Source organism: Nerophis lumbriciformis, linkage group LG12, assembly GCF_033978685.3.
Source record: "Nerophis lumbriciformis linkage group LG12, RoL_Nlum_v2.1, whole genome shotgun sequence".
Taxonomy (NCBI): domain Eukaryota; kingdom Metazoa; phylum Chordata; class Actinopteri; order Syngnathiformes; family Syngnathidae; genus Nerophis; species Nerophis lumbriciformis.
In genome coordinates this window covers 5,852,371-5,869,563 of record NC_084559.2, presented here as the reverse complement: position 1 = coordinate 5,869,563, position 17,193 = coordinate 5,852,371, and the positions used below count along the sequence as shown (strand labels likewise).

Below are 17,193 nucleotides of genomic sequence, written 5' to 3'. Positions count from 1 at the left end.
GAGACCTTTTTGCTCAATATGTTGAAAAATATTCTTAAATGATTATCTTGACATAATGATATGCGCTCGGCATCATGATATTTTTTTTTTCATGCTTGAAATAAGAAATTATTACTTTAAAAAAGTAGTTTTATACTTGTGAGTGTTGATGACACAGCTTTGCAACAGTTGATATTCTAGTTTCAAGCATGTTTTACTCAATATAGGTCATCAACAAGCTGTAATATCTTACCTGAGATCATTTAGGACCAAAACCCTTAAAACAAGTAAAACATTTTAACATAAAATCTGCTTAGTGAGAAGAATTATCTTATCAGACAGAAAATAAGCAAATATCACCCTTATTTGAGATACTTAATCTGACTTAGATTTCAGTTTTTGCAGTGAACTTGGACAGCCACATTTTTTTCCTAAGATGGTACTTGGTGAAACAAGTTTTTTTTTAGAGCCAAATGTGATCTTAGTGAGGATTTTCCCAGTGAAAAGGAGCAAGTTGTAAAAGAGTGTGGTGATGCTGACCAGAAGAGGGTGCAGAGGATCATCGAGGGCGAGCTGACGTCCCGAACTGATGCAGCCTGTCCTCTTCATGCTTCGGGTTGAAAAACCGCTGAGCCGTCGACAGCAGGCTTCCGTCACACATGAAACTATCTGCCCCCACACTGGAAAAGTGGAGGAAAAAGCAGGTTTGAGCATTTTCTCCCATGTTTTATTTTACGTTTGTTTGCCGGCTATGCTAACCATTTTTAGCTCCACGATAGCGTTAGCGCCCTTAGCGTGGCCAAAAGTTCTACTAACAAGAGGGAATTAATGGCTGGACTTACAGTGTGTTAGCAGTGTTTAAAGCCATATTCGCGTATATTCGTGCTGTTTGTTGAAACAATTGGATAGTGACGTTTTCACTATTTCCCCAGGTTTTTAGACGTATTGTGTAGTTGGACAAAATTACTTGGATGTGTTTGTGAAATATTTCAAAATAAGTTTACGACGCCCGCTTTTGAGATAAACGGCAAATTGCCATGTGTTGTATGTCTGTTAATATGCTGTTATAGGGATAACATATTTAAAGTGTGGTATTTTAATTTCTGTTGGTCGTCAATGTACCTGCGTAAATTCTCTCCGATGCTTTTGTTTTGAAAGCTGTGACACAAACAGGAAGTGAATTAACTGAAACTCTGTGCTGGTCTGACGCTGTCGCTAACTAGCTGATAGCCTTGCATTTTTATGGTATTTGGACTGAAACTTATTCTTATTTGAAAATGGAGCTTACCATGTTTACTTACTTTAAACATAATATTACATGGGACAATGTATGAATTGAGTAATTTGGCGACGCTTTGTTAATAGAGGCGTAAGCTGTGATGCTAATTGTAGGTGTGACATCCATCCATCCATTTTTTTACTGCTTACAAAGTAAACAAAAACAGAATGCTGGACGACAGCAAAGACTTACTGTGGCGCAAAGACGGCGTCCACAATGTATATCCTCACAAAGACGGATAAAAACAACTGATATAGTCTTGATTGCTAAAACAAAGTAGATGCGGGAAATAACGCTCAAAAGAAGGATGAGACTGCTACAGGAAAATACCAAAAAAAAGAGAAAAAGCCACCAAAATAGGAGCGCAAGACAAGAACTAATACACTACACACAGGAAAACATCAATAAACTCCAAATAAGTCACGGTATGATGTGACAGGTTGCACACCTACTTTGAGACAAGAGCTATATTGATGCATGCTTGGTTATGGTTTAAAGTCATATCCAACAATTGCGACAACGACTTTTTACTGTCAACTGAGTTTCGTTTTTTAATGATTTCTGCTGGTGGTGTGTCTCCGGATTTTTTCAATGCAAAAAATGTGCCATTTTCTACCGCTTGTCCCTTTCGGGGTAGCGGGGGGTGCTGGAGCCTATCTCAGCTGCATTCGGGCGGAAGGCGGGATACACTCTGGACAAGTCGCCAACACAGATGGACAGACAACATTCACACACTAGGGACCATTTAGTGTTGACAATCATCCTATCCAGGAGGAGCACAGTTCAGATTGATTGATTGATTGAAACTTTTATTAGTAGATTGCACAGTACAGTACATATTCCGTACAATTGACCACTAAATGGTAACACCCCAATAAGTTTTTCAACCTGTTTAAGTCGGGATCCACGTTCATCAATTCATGGTGACGGGTGTTGCAGGCAGGATGATCCACAGAGCAAACTCTTCCACACTTACACATCGTTTGTTTCTTTATCAAGGGGATGGTTCAACATTTCACATGATTCCCTTTTTAACATGTTCAGAGGATTTTTGAAAAGGACTTTACCTGATTTATTTCATGCTTGCTAAGATTTTGGGGAAATAGAAATGTTGTTCCCAAGTGAACACTTTCAGCTTTGGTGGATTATTTTGCTGTTAGATGGGTGTTTCGTCTGGTATCACAGGTCAATCAATCAGTCAATCAAAGTTTATTTATATAGCCCTAAATCACGAGTGTCTCAAAGGGCTGCACAAGCCACGACGACATCCTCGGCTCAGATCCCACATCAGGGCAAGGAAGAACTCAACCCAATGGGCTACAATGAGAAACCTTGGAGGGGACCGGTGCAATGGACGTCGAGTGGATCTAGTTAATAGTGTGAGAGTCCAGTCCATAGTGGATCTAACATAATAGTGAGAGTCCAGTCCATAGTGGATCTAACATAATAGTGAGAGTCCAGTCCATAGTTGATCTAACATAATAGTGTGAGAGTCCAGTCCATAGTGGATCTAACATAATAGTGTGAGAGTCCAGTCCATAGTGGATCTAACATAATAGTGTGAGAGTCCAGTCCATAGTGGATCTAACATAATAGTGAGAGTCCAGTCCATAGTGGATCTAACATAATAGTGTGAGTCCAGTCCATAGTGGATCTAACGTAATAGTGTGAGAGTCCAGTCCATAGTGGATCTAACTTAGTGTGAGAGTCCAGTCCATAGTGGATCTAACTTAATAGTGTGAGAGTCCAGTCCATAGTGGATCTAACATAATAGTGTGAGAGTCCAGTCTATAGTGGATCTAACGTAATAGTGTGAGAGTCCAGTCCATAGTGGATCTAACGTAATAGTGTGAGAGTCCAGTCCATAGTGGATCTAACATAATAGTGTGAGAGTCCAGTCCATAGTGGATCTAACATAATAGTGTGAGAGTCCAGTCCATAGTGGATCTAACATAATAGTGAGAGTCCAGTCCATAGTGGATCTAACATAATAGTGAGAGTCCAGTCCATAGTGGATCTAACATAATAGTGTGAGAGTCCAGTCCATAGTGGATCTAACATAATAGTGAGAGTCCAGTCCATAGTGGATCTAATATAATAGTGTGAGAGTACAGTCCATAGTGGATCTAACATAATAGTGAGAGTCCAGTCCATAGTGGATCTAACATAATAGTGTGAGAGTCCAGTCCATAGTGGATCTAACATAATAGTGAGAGTCCAGTCCATAGTGGATCTAACATAATAGGGAGAGTCCAGTCCATAGTGGATCTAACATAATAGTGAGAGTCCAGTCCATAGTGGGGCCAGCAGCAGATCATATTGAGTGGAGACAGGTCAGCAGCACAGACACGTCCCCAACTGATGCACAGATGAGTGGTCCACCCTGGGTCCCGACTTTGAACAGCTAGCGCATCATCTGTGGTCACATAATCTATGCCCCCAATCTCCACTAAGGAAAAGGGGGCAAAGCAGAAAAGAGGCGGCAGATCAACTGGTCTAAAAGGGGGGTCTATTTAAAGGCTAGAGTACACAAAGTTTTAAGATGGGACTTGAATGCTTCTACGGAGGTAGCATCTCTAACCCTTGTGTAATGTTCATATTGTTGTTACTCAGCCAGCGTTTGTGGGTCTGATGGACCCGTTGCATTTTGTGGCTTTTAATGCCTCCCAATCAAACAATTTTATATTAAAATAAAGTATTTTAACACTTATACTACTTTATTTTAACATAAAAGTGTTGTATATTGTAGCGTCCCGGAAGAGTTAGTGTTGCAAGGGGTTCTGGGTATTTGTTCTGTTGTGTTTATAATGTGTTTCGGTGCGGATGTTCTCCCGAAATGTGTTTGTCATTCTTGTATGGTGTAGGTTCACAGTGTGGCGCATATTTGTAACAGTGTTAAAGTTGTTTATACGGCCACCTTCAGTGTGACTTGTATGGCTGTTGACCAAGTATGGCTTGCATTCACTTGTGTGTGTGAAAAAGCCGTAGATATTATGTGACTGGGCCGGCACGCAAAGGCAGTGCCTTTAAGGTTTATTGGTGCTCTGTACTTCTCCCTACGTCCGTGTACACAGCGCCGTTTTAAAAAGTCATACATTTTACTTTTTGAAACCGATACCAATAATTTTGAAACCGATAATTTCCGATATTACATTTTAAAGCATTTATTGGACGATAATATTGGCAGTCCGATATCATCGGACATCCCTCATCAGAAGTGCACTTCATGAATGTTTTTTGTGACCAACAAGTATGTGCTCCAATCACTCTATCACAAAAAACAAGAGTTGTAGAAATGATTGGAAACTCAAGACGGCCACGACATCATGTTCTTTACAAGTGTATGTACACTTTTGATCGCGACTGTATATAAGGCGCATCGGGTTATAGGGTGCACGGTCCATTTTTGAGAAATGAAAGAATTTAAAGTGCGCCTTATAGTCCTAAAAATATTAGGGATGTCCGATAATATCGGACTGCCGATATTATCGGCCGATAAATGCTTTAAAATGTAATATCGGAAATTATCAGTATCGGTTTAAAAATGATCGGTATCGGTTTCAAAAAGTAAAATTCATGACTTTTTAAAACGCCGCTGTATACACGGACATAGGGAGAAGTACAGAGCGCCAATAAACCTTAAAGGCACTGCCTTTGCGTGCCGGCCCAATCACATAATATCTATGGCTTTTCACACACACACAAATGAATGCAAGCCATACTTGATCAACAGCCATACAGGTCACACTGAGGTTGGCCGTATAAACAACTTTAACACTGTTACAAATATGCGCCACACTGTGAACCCACACCAAACAAGAATGACACACACATACCGGGAGAACATCCGCACCGTAACACAACATAAACACAACAGAACAAATACCCAGAACGAACCCCTTGCAGCACTAACTCTTCCGGGACGCTAACCCCCCCACCCACCTCAACCTCCTCATGATCTCTCAGGGAGAGCATGTCCCAAATTCCAAGCTGCTGTTTTGAGGCATGTTAAAAAAAAATAATGCACTTTGTGACTTCAATAATAAATATGGCAGTGCCATGTTGGCATTTTTTTTCCATAACTTGAGTTGATTTATTTTGGAAAACCTTGTTACATTGTTTAATGCATACAGGGAGGCATCACAACAAAATTAGGCATAATAATGTGTTAATTCCACGACTGTATATATCTGTATCGGTTGATATCGGAATCGGTAATTAAGAGTTGGACAATATCGGAATATAGGATATCGGCAAAAAAGCCATTATCGGACATCTCTAAAAATATGGTAAACATTTTGGAGTATGTATATGTTGCTCTGATCATACGTGTGTGTACGCATTGTGAGAAGAAGGAGATGCAGAAGAGTTGTGGATGTCTTCATGTTGCAGACATGCGATAAAGAGATTTAGTGTGAACTTTTGACGACGGCGGTAAGGAAGTGGTGGATAAAACTGCGACTGTGTGCAAGCACTGTGCAACACATAGCGGTAGCTGGTGCATGTTGGCCGCATTTCCTGTGAGGTGGTGCGTTATGGTGATGTTGTTCTACTTTTACTTGCAGTCTAGTCAGTGCGTTTTACTGTGAATGCTGGATGTGTGTTGTGTTCGAGCTCTTACTAGACTGTAGGAATCTCCTTCAATTAATAACACAGTTATGAATTGTCTGTCTATCTGTGTTGGCCCTGTGATGAGGTGGTGACTTGTCCATGATGTAACCTGTAATCCCCCCGCGACTCAGAGGGATACGCGGTGGAAAAATGGATGGACAAATGGGTTTCCCCCCAGCTTGCAAATACAGTCATGGTCAAAAGTAAAGAACATAATGTCATGGCTGTCTTGAGTTTCAAATAATTTCTACAACTCTTATTTTTTTGTGATGGAGTGATTGGAGCACATACGTGTTGGTACATATTGCTGGGTGTTGTGGCCAAACAGCTCAATTTTTGTTTCATCTGACATCACATGGACAAAGATACGACCTTCTGGAGGAAAGTTCTGTGGTCAGATGAAACAAAAATTGAGCTGTTTGGCCACAATACCCAGCAATATGTTTGGAGGAGAAAATGTGAGGCCTTTAATCCCAGGAACACCATTCCTACTGTCAAGCATGGTGGTGGTAGTATTATGCTCTGGGCATGTTTTGCTGCCAATGGAACTGGTGCCTTACAGAGAGTAAATGGGACAATGAAAAAGGAGGATTACCTCCAAATTCATCAGCCCGGAGGTCGGGTCTTGGGCGCAGTTGGGTGTTCCAACAGGGCAATGGCCCCAAACACACGTCAAAAGTGGTAAAGGAATGGCTAAATCAGGCTAGGATGAAGGTTTTAGAATGGCCTTTTCCAAAGTCCTGACTTAAACGTGTGGACAATGCTGAAGAAACAAGTCATTGGCAGAAAACCAACAAATTTAGCTGAACTGCACCAATTTTGTCAAGAGGAGTGGTCAAGAATTCAACCAGAAGCTTGTGGATGGCTAGCAAAAGCGCCTTATTGCAGTGAAACTTTCCAAGGGACATGTAAGCAAATATTAACATTGCTGTATGTATACTTTTGACCCAGCAGATCTGGTCACATTTTCAGTAGACCCATAATAAATTCATAAAAGAACCAAAAACAAGTATGTGCTCCAATCACTCTATCACAAAAAAAATAAGAGTTGTAGAAATGATTGGAAACTCAAGACAGCCATGACTGTATACTTGTGGTGGAGGGAGTATGGCCAGGGGCGTGGTCAATATGACATCATCATATAATCTGCAGAATTGGCGAAAATGCCTTTATTTTCTTCAAAAAGGTAAAAAAAATGAATTGACTTACATTTGAAAAAATGTGTTATTATTTACATGTAAGGGAAACCCTGGTATCTTTGACCCATCACTACAAAATAGGTACACAATTGTGCTCTTGTTTTTAAACATCTTTGAAGATATACTTTGTACAATCATTGTTTCCTTGTAAAAGAACGGTACAAATATATCATCATAAGATGTTCAAGACCGTGGTGAGTTTGTGTAAACTTCTGACTGGAACTGTATATCTAAGTGGACCCACTTTGTGAGATGCTGTATTAGTCTTTACATTGCTGGATAGTTTCCTGGCTTCACCAAAAATTAGTCTATTTTATTTATTGTCAAACATACACTATATTGCCAAAAGTATTTGGCCACTAGGGATGATGTTCGAAACCGGTTCTCCCGGTTGTTCGATAAGAAAAGAACCGATTCCATGGACTCGAATCCCTTTTTGACAACCGTTTCCCGTTATCAAGGCCACTAGAGCAAAGAAAAAGAGTTGGTTCTTTATTCGAATCCCTGGGAAGGAATCCCAAATGGGCAATATTATGCCCATTTGATTGTAGACTCTTACTGACACCTTGTGGCGATATGAAAATAGTACACGTCAATAGTTTGGGCACTTCCGGGTTGGCGACGTCAGTTAGTTCATGAGACAATTGAGAAGTAGACAAGTTGTGTTAGCTCTTACAAGCCTTGGGAAAGATAAGTCTGTAAGTAAACTGTTTAACTTGTTTATGTAACTCAATATTAAGGTGGAAAGTGGTTAAATTTGATACTAAGATGTTTATTGAAAAACTATTTGTGTGCACTGTTTCAATGGATGTTTTGAGGACTTAAAATGGCTGCCAGTCGTGTATTTCCACCATCGAAATAGTTTCAACACTCAGCAGTATTTGTTTGATGATAATACTGTATATTTGTGTGAAGCTAATATTTACATATTGTGTATTTAATTTCAGTATATTAATTGAATCACATAGCTTATACATTTGTCATTGTGTGTATTTCAGTTTAAAAAAAATAAAATAAAAATAACAGTCCAGTGCAAGACAAAAGTAAAGATAGGAAAAGACAAAGCAAGATCAACAACAATAAAGAGCCTAAATGGATTAATCTGCTTTGGAACTTTATTAGACGTCTTGGATTGTTTGTTAGCTGTCTGCCTGTGTGTGTAGTTAGTATGCTCCAATAGCAGCAGAAGTGCACTTTTTGGAGAGCTGTATTATTTTCAGTTTTGTGCCCAAGGGACTGATTTTATTTAACACTATATTATTATTTATACACCTATATTGATCATAGAGACAGGTTGTTTCTGTGTTACTGTATGTATTTGTTTTTCTGTAAAATCCTACTTAATATACTTTGGGTAACAACAGTCAATATTTTTTTTTTTTTTTTTTTTTTTAGGGGGGTAACAGTCAATATTTATTTATTTATTTTATTTTATTTTTTTCTTATAAAATAAAAGTGAGCTTTTGTTAAACCAAATATTGTTTTTTTCCATATACAACAACCTATCTGGATTCGATAAGAGAATCAATAAGGAATCGGTTCGATAAGAGGATCCGAGAATGGGCTCGAACTTGATCATTTCTTATCAAACATCATCCCTATTGGCCACCCTTCCAAATTATGAGAATCAGGTGTCCTAATCACTTGGCCCGGTGTATCAAATCAGGCACTTAGGCATGGAGACTGTTTCTGCAAACATTTGTGAAAGAATGGAACTGTCATAGGATGCCACCTGTGTAACAAATCCAGTTTCGAAATTTCCCCGCTCCTAAATATTCCAAAGTCAACTTTATTATTAGAAAAATGAAGAGTTTGGGAACAACAGCAACTCAGCCACGTAAACTGACAGAGAGGGGTCAGCGGATGCTGAAGCGCAGAGTGCAAAGACTTTCTGCACTTTCTTCATGTGACCTTCCAATTAGCCCACGTACAGTACGCAGAGAACTTCATGAATGAGTTTCCATGGCCATGCAGCTATATCTAAGCCATACATCGCCCAGTCCAATGCAAAGTGTGGGATGCAGTGGTGTAAAGCACGTCGCTACTGGACTCTAGAGCAGTGGAGACGCCTTCTCTGGACTGATGAATCACGTTTTTCCATCTGGGAATCTGATGGACCTGTCTGGGTTTGGAGGTTGCAAGGAGAACGCTACATTTCGGACTGCATTGCGCCGAGTATGAAATTTGGTGGAGGAGGAATTATGGTGTGCGGTTGGTTTTTCAGGAGTTGGGCTTGGCCCCTTAGTTCTAGTGCAGTGGTTCTTAACCTTGTTGGAGGTACCGAACCCCACCAGTTTCATATGCGCATTCACCGAACCCTTCTTTAGTGAAAAATTCAAATTCAAGACAAAGTTATATGTTTTTGGTAACACTTTAGTATGGGGAACATATTCTAAGTAACAAAGACTAAATTTAGAGTTATTTGGACACTAGGGGAACATATTCTAAGTAACAAAGAATACATTTAGAGTTATTTGGACACTGGGGGAACATATTATAAGTAACAAAAACTTAATTTAGAGTTATTTAAACACTAAGGGAACATATTCTAAGTAACAAAGACTTAATTCAGAGTTATTTGGACACTAGGGGAACATATTCTAAGTAACAAAGACTCAATTTAGAGTTATTTGGACACTAGGGGAACATATTCTAAGTAAAGAAGCCTTAATTCAGAGTTATTTGGACACTAGGGGAACATATTCTAAGTAATAACGACTACATTTAGAGTTATTTGGACACTCGGGGAACATATTCTAAGTAACAAAGACTCAATTTAGAGTTATTTGGAAACTAGGGGAACATATTCTAAGTAACAAAGACTAAATTTAGAGTTATATGGACACTAGGGGAACATATTCTAAGTAACAAATACTTAATTTAAAGTTATTTGGACATTAGGGCAACATATTCTAAGTAACAAAGACTACATTTAGAGTTATTTGGACATTAGGGGAACATATTCTAAGTAACAAAGACTTAATTTAGAATTATTTGGACACGAGGGGAACATATTCTAAGTAATAAAGACTTAATTTAGTTATTTGGACACTAAGGGAACATATTCTAAGTAACAAAGACTTAATTTAGAGTTATTTGGACACGAGGGGAACGTATTCTAAGTAATAAAGACTTAATTTAGAGTTATTTGGTTAGGGTTAGGGTCAGGGTTAGAGGGTTAGGGTTTTAATAAGGGCATGCCAAATAAGGCATTAATAAGTACTTAATGATGACTAGTTAATAGCCAATATGTTACTAATTTCCATGTTAACAAACAACTAATTAATGGTAAATATGTTCCCCATACTAAAGTGTTACCATGTTTTTTTTACTGGTGCATAAAATGAACCGTGCATGAACATCACCTTGTTCAAAGAACAAAACCAACACAGTGCATAAACTCACAATTACAGCTGTTGCCGTATCCGTAGTAGCTGATAGGGAGAAGTTTGTATTTACACGATGAGTCGGGTGTGTCTTGACCTCCACCGAACCCCTGAGGCCGACTCACCGAACCCCTAGGGTTCGATCGAACCCAGGTTAAGAACCACTGATCTAGTGAAAGGAACTTTGAATGCTCCAGGATACCAAAACATTTTGTACAATTCCATGGGATGGCACTTCAAGTTCATATGTGAGTAAAGGCAGGTGGCCAAATACTTTTGGCAATATAGTGTATGTTAGCTTGTAACATGCCGGTTTAATAGTAATCTGTTCAGTTTCAAGCAGACTGCTGGTGCGTGCTTGTCTGCATGTACGCGTTTTTGTTTGTTTGTTTTTGCAGACGGCGTCACAGGAAGCGCTTGTTTTGGCAGGGAAATGCCCCTTAGCTGTTGAAGCTTTTAATAAGGGGAAGAAAATGTCAAAGGGGTATTTGTAAGCTAATTTGTGCACCGCTATTATCAGAAGGTCCTAAATTATATTTTAGAGTGTGGGAAGAAGCCAGAGTACCTGTTTATTAAACAGTTCAAGATGGTCACACAGTCTGGTTTATTGCTGCTTTTGAAATGATATTTACTTTCATACTCCTACCAAAAAATATTATCTGAAAAACAACAGACCACGGAATCAGAGAATGGTTGTTTAAATGGCTTCCTGTGTAAGATAAATCACTTGGATACATGTTTTGCTTTTAGAGGCTTTGAGCAAAAATACGTCCATGTCTGTGCTTAAGCATTTACTCATAGCTTCCAGCTGTGTCCCAAGTAACTTTTGTGGCTATCACGGCATCCGGTAAGGTTCTCATCAGACCTGGATAGAAAATCTGCACAACAAGCAAAGACGTGTTTTCATGCAAGACTATTTCATTTTATTACAATTTTAGTGCATAATTTGTTGGAGAAAGTAACTTCTATTGTTGCCTATCCTTTATATACTGCAAAAACTGAAATCTAAGTAACATTAAATATCTCAAATAAGGGTGATATTTGTTTATTTTCTGTCTGATAAAATAATTATTCTCACTAAGCAGATTTTATGTTAGAGTGTTTTACTTGTTTTAAGGGTTTTGGTCCTAAATGATCTCAGTAAGATATTACAGCTTGTTGCTGAGATGTGATGACCTATATTGAGTAAAACATGCTTGAAATCAGATGAGAATAGAGAAATCTATTTACTGGGTGATATGAATGTTGACTGGCTGGGACAGGGGTGTACAAACAAAAATAAGTTACTATCCATTTTAAATGCTTGCAATCTGTCCCTTCCGGAGGAAGGGACAAGTTGGTGCTTGTCGTGGCGGTAATCCTAGAACCCGTTGGTGGACACCGGCGGTGAGGGATGCCGTCAAGCTGAAGAAGGAGTCCTATCGGGTTCTTTTGGCTCATAGGACTCCTGAGGCAGCGGACAGGTACCGACAGGCCAAGCGGTGTGCGGCTTCAGCGGTCGCAGAGGCAAAAACTCGGACATGGGAGGAATTCGGTGAGGCCATGGAAAACGACTTCCGGTCGGCTTCCAAGCAATTCTGGACCACCATCCGCCGCCTCAGGAAGGGGAAGCAGTGCACTATCACCACCGTGTATGGCGAGGATGGTGTTCTGCTGACCTCGACTGCGGATGTTGTGGATCGGTGGAGGGAATACTTCGAAGACCTCCTCAATCCCACCAACACGTCTTCCTATGAGGAAGCAGTGCCTGGGGAGTCTGTGGTGGGCTCTCCTATTTCTGGGGCTGAGGTTGCTGAGGTAGTTAAAAAGCTCCTCGGTGGCAAGGCCCCGGGGGTGGATGAGATCCGCCCGAAGTTCCTTAAGGCTCTGGATGCTGTGGGGCTGTCTTGGTTGACAAGACTCTGCAGCACCGCGTGGACATCGGGGGCGGTACCACTGGATTGGCAGACCGGGGTGGTGGTTCCTCTCTTTAAGAAGGGGAACCGGAGGGTGTGTTCTAATTATTGTGGGATCACACTCCTCAGCCTTCCCGGTAAGGTCTATTCAGGTGTACTGGAGAGGAGGCTACGCCGGATAGTCGAACCTCGGATTCAGGAGGAACAGTGTGGTTTTCGTCCTGGTCGTGGAACTGTGGACCAGCTCTATACTCTCGGCAGGGTCCTTGAGGGTGCATGGGAGTTTGCCCAACCAGTCTACATGTGTTTTGTGGACTTGGAGAAGGCATTCGACCGTGTCCCTCGGGAAGTCCTGTGGGGAGTGCTCAAAGAGTATGGGGTATCGGACTGTCTGATTGTGGCAGTCCACTCCCTGTATGATCAGTGCCAGAGCTTGGTCCGCATTGCCGGTAGTAAGTCGGACACGTTTCCAGTGAGGGTTGGACTCCGCCAAGGCTGCCCTTTGTCATCGATTCTGTTCATAACTTTTATGGACAGAATTTCTAGGCGCAGTCAAGGCGTTGAGGGGATCTGGTTTGGTGGCTGCAGGATTAGGTCTTTGCTTTTTGCAGATGATGTGGTCCTGATGGCTTCATCTGGCCAGGATCTTCAGCTCTCACTGGATCGGTTCGCAGCTGAGTGTGAAGCGACTGGGATGAGAATCAGCACCTCCAAGTCCGAGTCCATGGTTCTCGCCCGGAAAAGGGTGGAGTGCCATCTCCGGGTTGGGGAGGAGATCTTCCCCAAGTGGAGGAGTTCAAGTACCTCGGAGTCTTGTTCACGAGTGAGGGAAGAGTAGATCGTGAGATCGACAGGTGGATCAGTGCGGCGTCTTCAGTAATGCGGACGCTGTATCGATCCGTTGTGGTGAAGAAGGAGCTGAGCCGGAAGGCAAAGCTCTCAATTTACCGGTCGATCTACGTTCCCATCCTCACCTATGGTCATGAGCTTTGGGTTATGACCGAAAGGACAAGATCACGGGTACAAGCGGCCGAAATGAGTTTCCTCCGCCGGGTGGCGGGGCTCTCCCTTAGAGATAGGGTGAGAAGCTCTGTCATCCGGGAGGAGCTCAAAGTAAAGCCGCTGCTCCTCCACATCGAGAAGAGCCAGATGAGGTGGTTCGGGCATCTGGTCAGGATGCCACCCGAACGCCTCCCTCGGGAGGTGTTTAGGGCACGTCTGACCGGTAGGAGGCCGCGGGGAAGACCCAGGACACGTTGGGAAGACTATGTCTCCCGGCTGGCCTGGGAACGCCTCGGGGTCCCACAGGAAGAGCTGGACGATTTGGCTGGGGAGAGGGAAGTCTGGGCTTCCCTGCTTAGGCTGCTGCCCCCGCGACCCGTCCTCGGATAAGCGGAAGAAGATGGATGGATGGATGGCAATCTGTCCCAAATTGTTGCCCCTCCCACGAGAATAGGTAGTAATAGTGATGGTATTATTTTAGCTACATGCATTGATCATGTTTATACAAATGTTCCGGACCAATGCTCCAAAGCAGTCTCGGTTCCTGTAGTTTTACTGACCACAATATAATAGCTGTCACTACAAAGACAAGGGTTCCTAAACCTAAAGCGAAAATTATTTTTACAAGGTCTTACAAGAGATTTGATGAAGAATGTTTTATTGATGATATATCCTGTTTAAATTGGAACGAGGTGTGCAGTGAGGAAGACCCTGAGGCTGCACTGGACTTATTTATGTTAATGTACATGAGTGTTGTGGACAAGCATGCCTCTTTGAAAAAGTTTTCAGTCAAAACTAAGTCTGCCCCATGGATTGATAATGGACTTGCGGAAATCTTTTATTTATAGATCTTTATTGCTCTGGAATATAATATAACCTGCCTCAAATTCTCACCGGCATTGAAAGTAAACAGGTTTTTAAAAAGAGAGTAATATTTTATCTGAGTTTTTAAATTAGTCTGCTCGTTGATGATTTGTTTGGTTTTATATTGTGCAGTTATATTTATATGGTAATTATTATTCTGTGACTGTAAATTGTTTGCTTGTTTTCGTATTGATGCTTTTATTTTTTATTATTAATATTATTATTTTTTCTGTATTGTGTAGTTATAATTATATGCTTTTACTTGTAATTGTATTGAATTGTGGACCCCAGGAAGACTAGTGGGTTGTTGAGGCAACCAGCTAATGGGGATCCTTAATAAAAATCAAATCAAACTAGAATATCAACTGTTGCAAAGCTGTGTCATCAACACTCACAAGTATAAAACTACTTTTTTAAAGTAATCATTTCTTACTTCAAGCATGAAAAAAAAATCATGATGCTGAGCGCATATCATTATGTCAAGATAATGGCTCTAGCATTTACTTAATTTAAGAATAGCAGCAAAAAGGTCTCTTTTTTTCTACCGAGAAAAGTGCACTTGTTATTAGTGAGAATATACTTATTTTAAGGTATTTTTGGGTTCATTGAGGTTAGCTAATTTAACTTGTTTTGGAAAGTCTTGACAAGCCGAATTTCCCTGTTCTATTGGCAGATAATTTTGCTTAGTTCAAATAAAATAACCCTCAGTTTTGTTTTGTTTTTCTTGTTTTTGAACACTGACTTTTTGCAGTGTACACTCCTGAACAACATAATAAAACTGAGGAAAAATTACACAAATTAGCATTTCAATATGAACCACTTGGAAATAGATAAAAAAGTAATTGAAAACTGCGTTAAACTCTTGTATTTTTTTGTCATATTCACACTGTCATTACTCCCTGTTGACAAAGAGGCTTACCGGTGTTTCCCACAGAACTGCAATCTATTTGTGGTAGTACCGTATTTTTCGAACTATAAGTCACGTTTTTTTTTCATAGTTTGGCCAGGGGTGCGACTTATACTCAGGCGCGACTTATGTGTGAAATTATTAACACATTACCGTAAAATATCAAATAATATTATTTAGCTCATTCACGTAAGAGACTAGACGTATAAGATTTCATGGGATTTAGCGATTAGGAGTGACAGATTGTTTGGTAATATAGTTATTTGAATGACTCTTACCATAATATGTTACGTTAACATACCAGGCACGTTCTCAGTTGGTTATTTATGCCTCATATAACGTACACTTATTCAGCCTGTTGTTCACTATTCTTTATTTATTTTAAATTGCCTTTCAAATGTCTATTCTTGGTGGGTTTTATCAAATAAATTTCCCCAAAAAATGCGACTTATACTCCAGTGCGACTTATCCATGTTTTTTTCCTTCTTTATTATGCATTTTCTGCCGGTGCGACTTATACTCCGGAGCGATTTATACTCCGAAAAATACGGTAATTAGGGACGTATATTGTAAGGATTTTACCGATACCGATACCAATATGATATTTATCTGTACTCCTATCGGTGCTGCATGCTTCAACACAAGCACAGGTGTCTTTACCTGTGCAAAATTGCAACAGGTGTAAAAGAAAGTGCATCTCTACCCTCCTTCAAAACCGCACTAAAAGAACACATCCAGGCAACTACAACCCTAGACTAACACCCTCCCCCCACCACATCCCACCTCCCCGGATTGTAATTAAACAAATGTAAATAATCAAATGTAAATAATCAAATGTATATACTTGTTCTTAAGCTTTCTGAGTTCACTATGTTCACTGCTCGCTGTACATATCCTACCAAGTCAGACCTACACTGTTTCAATGTTCATTTCCCAGATGATATAATTGTTGATGACTGAAGTGCTGATATCAACCAAACTTAATATAAACGGAATACAATGATTTGCAAATCATTTTCAACCCATATTCAGTTGAATATGCTACAAAGACAACATATTTGATGTTCAAACTGATAAACATTTTTTTTTTTGCAAATAATCATTAACTTTAGAATTTGATGCCAGCAACACGTGACAAAGAAGTTGGGAAAGGTGGCAATAAATACTGATAAAGTTGAGGAATGCTCATCAAACACTTATTTGGAACATCCCACAGGTGAACAGGCAAATTGGGAACAGGTGGGTGCCATGATTGGTTATAAAAGTAGATTCCATGAAATGCTCAGTCATTCACAAACAAGGATGAGACGAGGGTCACCACTTTGTCAACAAATGCGTGAGCAAATTGTTGAACAGTTTAAGAAAAACCTTTCTCAACCAGCTATTGCAAGGAATTTAGGGATTTCACCATCTACGGTCCGTAATATCATCAAAGGGTTCAGAGAATCTGGAGAAATCACTGCACGTAAGCAGCTAAGCCCGTGACCTTCGATCCCTCAGGCTGTACTGCATCAACAAGCGACATCAGTGTTAAGGATATCACCACATGGGCTCAGGAACACTTCAGAAACCCACTGTCAGTAACTACAGTTGGTCGCTACATCTGTAAGTGCAAGTTAAAACTCTCCTATGCAAGGCGAAAACTGTTTATCAACAACACCCAGAAACGCCGTCGGCTTCGCTGGGCCTGAGCTCATCTAAGATGGACTGATACAAAGTGGAAAAGTGTTCTGTGGTCTGACGAGTCCACATTTCAAATTGTTTTTGGAAACTGTGGACGTCGTGTCCTCCGGACCAAAGAGGAATAGAACCATCCGGATTGTTATAGGCGCAACGTTAAAAAGCCAGCATCTGTGATGGTATTGGGGTGTATTAGTGCCCAAGACATGGGTAACTTACACATCTGTGAAGGCGCCATTAATGCTGAAAGGTACATACAGGTTTTGGAGCAACATATGCTGCCATCCAAGCAACGTTACCATGGACGCCCCTGCTTATTTCAGCGAGACAATGCCAAGCCACGTGTTACATCAACGTGGCTTCATAGTAAAAGAGTGCGGGTACTAGACTG

At 40.6% G+C, this 17,193-nt stretch overlaps 1 protein-coding gene across 1 annotated transcript in view; it reads left to right on the top strand.

Moving 5' to 3' along the window:
- The first annotated feature begins 592 nt into the window (after positions 1–592).
- LOC133595355 (cytospin-A-like) overlaps positions 593–17,193 on the top strand; it is a 68,309-nt gene continuing 51,708 nt past the window's right edge. Inside the window, exon 1 of the mRNA XM_072914253.1 lies at positions 593–683. The gene's annotated coding sequence lies outside the window, so the exon portion shown is untranslated. The remainder of the gene's footprint in view (positions 684–17,193) is intronic.